Source organism: Solanum pennellii, chromosome 2 (genome assembly GCF_001406875.1).
Source record: "Solanum pennellii chromosome 2, SPENNV200".
In the NCBI taxonomy this organism is placed as follows: Eukaryota; Viridiplantae; Streptophyta; class Magnoliopsida; order Solanales; family Solanaceae; genus Solanum; species Solanum pennellii.
This window is the reverse complement of record NC_028638.1, coordinates 33,134,418-33,140,767: the sequence shown is the minus strand read 5'-3', so window position 1 is coordinate 33,140,767 and position 6,350 is coordinate 33,134,418. Positions and strand designations below refer to the sequence as shown.

The 6,350-nt window shown below is 33.7% G+C and overlaps 1 pseudogene; it reads right to left on the bottom strand.

Moving 5' to 3' along the window:
- On the bottom strand, nt 1-3,727 carry LOC107009898 (annotated as a pseudogene).
- Nucleotides 3,728-6,350: the final 2,623 nt, after the last annotated feature.

The window sequence follows — 6,350 nt, the reverse complement described above, 5'->3', positions numbered from 1 at the left end:
TCAAAATTTACCACCAAAAAATTCATCCAGCCACATAAAGTATGTTGTAGCAGAACTCTGACTAGGGCCACCTCTCCGTCCCCTTCTCCCTCTTACTTGATAGCTTTCACCCACGTCCACCTTGAACCCTACCACGCCCTGAAAAATCGTGTCCTCCAAATTCATTTCTCCCGTAGCTCCAACCTCCACCAAAGTTTCCGCGGACCCTGAAATTGTCATTTCGGAATACTCCTCTTCTTGGAGACAAATGGCCTCTAATGCTACTAACTTACATCAAATTGAAAAAACAGGTTTATAATTTTATATGAAAAAGTCATGGTCTAATTTGTGAATCATGCGCTCAAATAACACTTATTAGCTTATGAAGGGTGCTTAGGGCGTCATGCGAAAGCTTACAATTGCAAATCATAAGACGACAAATTAGATGACACATAAAACGATACTAAAAGACATAATATTTTTATATGATATGGCCAACTGGACTACATAATTAAAAACTAATAAAAAGACCTTAAAACTGTAGAGAGTAAAATCTCCCCATAAACAAAAGTCTCTAGACAACTATATTGTGGATGTTATTGTATGTTCTTGATATGAGAAGAGGGGTCGTCAATTTATAGATCTCCTAACTTTTCCTCTAAGGAAAGAATAAACCAAATATGGAAGAATATTATATTTTCCTTCAGAAAAAGTAAAACATTAATAAAAAAATGTTTTGTCTTTTCTTTTAGGAAAAATAAACTTCAAACAAGGTAAAAAAAGATCAGGGCAAAACTCTAACAAATCTCCTCTTTTGACTTGAATTTTTTGGCATAACAATCTTGCTTTTCTTTCTTCACAAAATCTTCATTATCACTGCTGCTTGCCATGATTTAAAACTTAATATGAGTTAAAAATTCGAGCCATGTGTTAAAAGTAATTATCAGGGTTGAAAGTGGAGCTCATGCGTTAAAAGTAATATGCATGAGTTGAAAGTGGAGCTTATGCGTTAAAAGTAAGATGCATGAGTTAAAAGTGAAACTCATGCGTTAAAAGTAAGATGCATGAGTTAAAAGTAGAGCTCGAGCATTAAAAGTTTGCAGGGGTTTGAAATTGTTGAAAATTGGTTTTGCTTTAAAGGATGGAGCATTTAGATATTATTAAAAACATATTTGAAATATTTTTCTACACATGTAGTAGCACAAAAATCTTCATTATCATCAAATTTGTTGCAAATTAGTTTGAAACACTTGAGTGTGTCTTCGACCTCATTGAAGCATTAGATCATTGAACCATTGGATCTTTTAACCATGCGTTCTGAAAAAAATTTCAAATATGATTTCAATAATATCTAGCTGCTTTATCCTTTAAAACAAAATCAATAATCAACAATTTCAACCGATGCAAATTTTTAATGCTCGGGCTCTATTTTTAACTCATGCATCTTACTTTTAACGCATGAGCTCCACTTTCAACACATGCAGATTATTTTGAATGCATGGGTTTCACTTTCAACCCTGATCGTAACTTTTAATACAGGGTTCCAATTTTTAACCTATATTAATTTGTAAATCATGGTAAGCAGCAGTAATACATGAAGATTGTGTGAAGAAGGAGGATCAAGATAATTATGTTAGAAAATTTAAGCCAAAAGGGGAGATTTGTTAGGGGTTTGACCTGATTTTCTTACCTTATTTGAAGTTAATTTTTTCTAAAAGAAAAGTTAAAACATTAACATAAATGTTTTTACTTTTAGTGAAAGGAAAATATAAAATATTGTTTCATATTTAGTTTATTTTTTCCATTTAGGAAAATATTTTGAAGTAGCTAGTTCTTTCCTTTTAGGAAAATGTTTTAGGACTCTATAAATATAGATTTGTTTCTTCTGACATATAACAAGAATAGCCACAATGTAGTCGTTTAGAGACTTTTGTTTATGGGAGATTGTTTTCTCTATATTTTTAATGTTTTTCTTTATATTAGTTTCGATAAAATAATATTTTGATTTTTAGTATAAGTTTTTGCTATCTGATTTATTAATCATATGATTTGCAAATTATAAGCTTCCACATGACGTCATAATCACCCTTTCAGAACCCAAACACAATTAACTCTTAAAATTTGATAGTATGAATAGATTGCAGAATCTGATGTCTGAATTTTTTTTATGTGAACTCAACATCCAAAACTTTTAATGATAATACACTCTTAAACTTACCTCTAGTTGTAGTTCTCTTCATCTCGACAACAACTTGACGAGCCCCTATGATAATGGGTGAAGCCTGGAAAAATGAATAGTCGCAGTAATGCATCTTCATATCATGTACTAACAAGTCTAGGAAGCAAACACATTCTAAATTATAGAAAAATGATGCAATGATATTTCAGGGAGCACAGACCTGTATGGCGCTGTTCATGGAGCTCACATCTTCAAATTCAACAAAGCCAAAGCAGAATCCTTGTTGCTGCAGAAAAGGGAATAAACGGACACATATTAACAATCTGTTGGTCAGTGAACCAAGATGAATATAAGGTGTGCTGCACTAACCCTATTACTTCTAACTTGTACACCTCCTTGCCTTAATATGCCCATGTCTTAAATTCAGCTTCAAGTTGGGCTACAGTAACATCTAGAGGCAAATTCGGACAAAAATAGAGTATCCCTCAGCTGCAAGAATTAAATTTAAGTAAATTAGATGACAATGTACTCTTACAGGGACTGTAAACAATGAGAGTTAGAAGCAGAATGAACATGACAGTGCAAGAAGATCGAATACTACATCATCTAGATCAAACTCAAAACACATCTATTTATTGTGCTCCCAAATTTAGCAAATAAATACGAACATCCCTATTCCTTTCTGACATATAGATGTGTCCATCGCAAGATGGAGTAATGAGTTTATTTCAACCAGGTTTCAAGAAATTATACCTTCATCTTTAGCATCATTAGCTTCAGGAACATCGATTCTACTAGGGTAGTAGGATTTGATGCTTCAGGAGCTGCAGTTTATGCTACTGCAGCAACCGACTGCTTTATAGCCTTTGGAGGAGCCATTCTGGAAGTATTGGTGGGTACATAGATTTTGGTTGGCCCTTTCTTTGTTTGTGAACTGACAATTGATGCATATAACTTCTTTGGAGCATCCTCTTGGGCAACAGAATTAGCTGATTCTGTATTTGTAGGGTGTTGGTCCTCGTTGAAATGGGATTCAGTTTCCACCACAATCTCTGTTTCATCAACAACCTGTCTCCCATCTTCCTAAGAGTCATTGGCTTTTTCCTCAACATGTTGAACTTCTTCTGCAGGTAAGCCAACTTGGTTGAGATTCGAAGGAACAACCACATGAGTGGTTCTGTATTCAAAATGAAAATTGTAAAATATTTTCAGAGGATACAAGAACAAGAATATTTATTGAATTAGAAAAGAGATCCAACCTGGATCAGGGGTCAGAACCTCTAACTGCACATCCTCAGTTCCATTAATCACTTTTGAGACGGTATCAATCTCATTTTCTTCGACATACCTAAAAACATCATTCAAAACAAAATAACCATTGTCCTGTGGAGCAAGGAAAAATGTCTGGGCGATTTTCCTTTATAACTTGTCCCTTCCGATTAAGCATCCGGTCACCAAAACAACCACCCTATCCTTAAAGTGATCCTGTGCATATGCAATCCTTATTTCGGCCTTGTAGTTCTTGTAGTCCAACTAACATATCGAAGTGTTGATATTCTTCTCAATCATCAAGAAGAGCGATAAGTTTTTACATATTTCAAGATTATTTTCAATTTATCACCTTATTATACAATTCTTGCAAATGATTCTTCAATTAATATCTCTAAACATGATTTTTAAAAAGGTGCAACAAAGAACAATACAAAAAATACAATTTGACATGCTACTAATCATGTAAATTTAGCAACACTTTAACTACACAATGAGTCGATTTAAATCAATAGATACGAGGAAGGCATTTTCTAGACCAAGGGAATTCTCCAAGTCTCAGATAAATTTTTTTGCCAGCTTTTACCACCCAATGATCTACTTATCGAAAAGAAGATACCAAGGACTTGGAACATCTATATGTTGTAAGACAGACAGGTTGACAAAGTACTAAGGACTCTGCCTAGATCATGGGAAATAAAAGTTTCTGCAATTAGAGAAGCATCTAACCAATATGACTTTGGATGAACTGGTAGTGAATCTCAAAACTTATGAGATAAGTGTTGACAAAAGAAGTGAAGGAAACAAAGAGAATTATCTTGGACTTAAAGCTACAGAAAGTGATGAATCAGAAATAGATGATGATGATCTGGAACTGATCAGCAGAAACTTCAAGAAACTCTTCAAAAGGGGCCTAAATTCTGAAAAAAAGGTACCACCCACAAAAGAAAAAATTGCTGAGAAACCACAAGGAGGAGGTTGCTTCAAGTGTGGTAAATTGGATTAAGGATTGTTCTATGTGGGAAGTAGAATGATAAAAGGAAAGAGCCGAAAAAGAGAAGAAGGAACTTCTCAACAAAAATAAAAACAAAATTAAAGGAACAAGCAATGTAAGCAGCTTGGGAAAAGGTTTGAACATGTATGACGAAGACGATGAGGAAATTGCTTTGATGGCCATAGAAGAATCAGAACCTTAACCTGAATAAGACTCTGAAGGAATTGAGGTAAATCTTTTTTATTTAAAAGATAAACTAGTAAAGTTCTCTAAGAATAGTTAACCTTCTTATTACTCACTTCCATAGATAAAATTCAAGAACTAGTTAAAACCAAGAATCAAGTGCTTACTTCCATGACTAGTTTAAAGTTTGAGTATATTGATATTGAAAAACTCAAAAGTGAACTACAAGAGAAAATCAAGCAATTTAAAACTTACAATCTAGCACTAAAATCGGAGAATATAAAACTAAAAGTACTTGGTAAAGAAAAGGCATGCAAACAACCCAAGCATGAACTTGAAGTGAAGAAACTCAAAAATGACTTAAATCTAGAAAAAGAAAATTCTAGGAGAATAAATCTTGAATTGTCTAGGATAAAATCTGATCTGGAAAGAGGTAATAAATAGACAAAATTTTCCATGATAGTAACACATCTAGATAACAATACTCAGACCATAAGAACTGGAATAGGGTATGAACAGTCTATGATTGAGATTCCTTTGTTATGAATTATTTGTGGTAACTCAGGACACGCTAAGCAAAATCGTCTGAAATACAGAGTTAACTGCAAAAAATAAAACAAGAGGAACTTATAAAATTGTTCAAAGGAACATGTATACTCAAAGAAAAACTAATCTATCAAAATGGGCTCATAGAGATCTTATTCATTCTTTTTAGCAATACAAAGGACCCAAGATAGTCTGGGTTCCTAAAATCTAACCTTTGAATCTGCAGAAAAAGTGAGAGGAGGCAGGCAACATTCACAAAAGAACATGTTACTCCAGATGCATGATTGAATCGAGAAGAAATTCTTCTCACTTGAAAAAAGAGGGAGGAACGGATGAATAACATTGACTGTGAAAAAGAAAGGTTGAAAAAGAAGAACTAAAGAAGCATGTGAAAGAAACAGGTTCAAACTATGCAGTATTTAACAGTTTTGCGCATTCAGATTGATCAGAGTATGTAACTTGTGAGTCCATCAATCAAAATATGATCAGACAAGGAATATACCTTTAAAAGGAATAATTTGTAACTTGGGGATAATTAAGGTCACACGAGTATCCCTCAATGGCTAATGAACATTGCGCATATTGCCCTCTAATCTTGAAATTTATACTCATTTTTGTACATTAAGTTGCATATCTCTGTACCACTTTTAAATTCATACTAATCATGCACTATAACATGATATTTGCATCTGGTAGAGGAGAGAGACTTAGTAAAAATCAAAATTCAGCATTATCCGGAGATCTAAGGTATGTGCACTATAATTATTCATAATTAAATATAAAATCAATGCACTTAAACCTCTTCCTTCCACTTGTCCCAAAAGATATATTCATGCCCTTAATACTGCTAAACATATATCTTCTTAAAAGTCTTATCCAAATTTGATGGTCTATGGTTGAGTTTACTTTGGTAGAGGACACCTCTACTTTGGTGCCTTATAAAATATAGATTGTGCTGTAGAAAGTAGATTGTGTTGGTTCTTAGGGGGAATCTGTATTTGGTAAAGTCTTGGAGGATTTACCTTGTGAGGGGGGTATTTTGGGACCCTACACTTGAATAAAGTTTACTTGTTAGGCTCAACTTGGTCACATCTAGTGAGGGGAAATCAATGGGAGACCCATCTGTTTTGAACCTAGTTCCTCTATTGGAAATCATATAAACTAGGAGTTAGGATTGATGTCAAAAAGTATTATTATAGT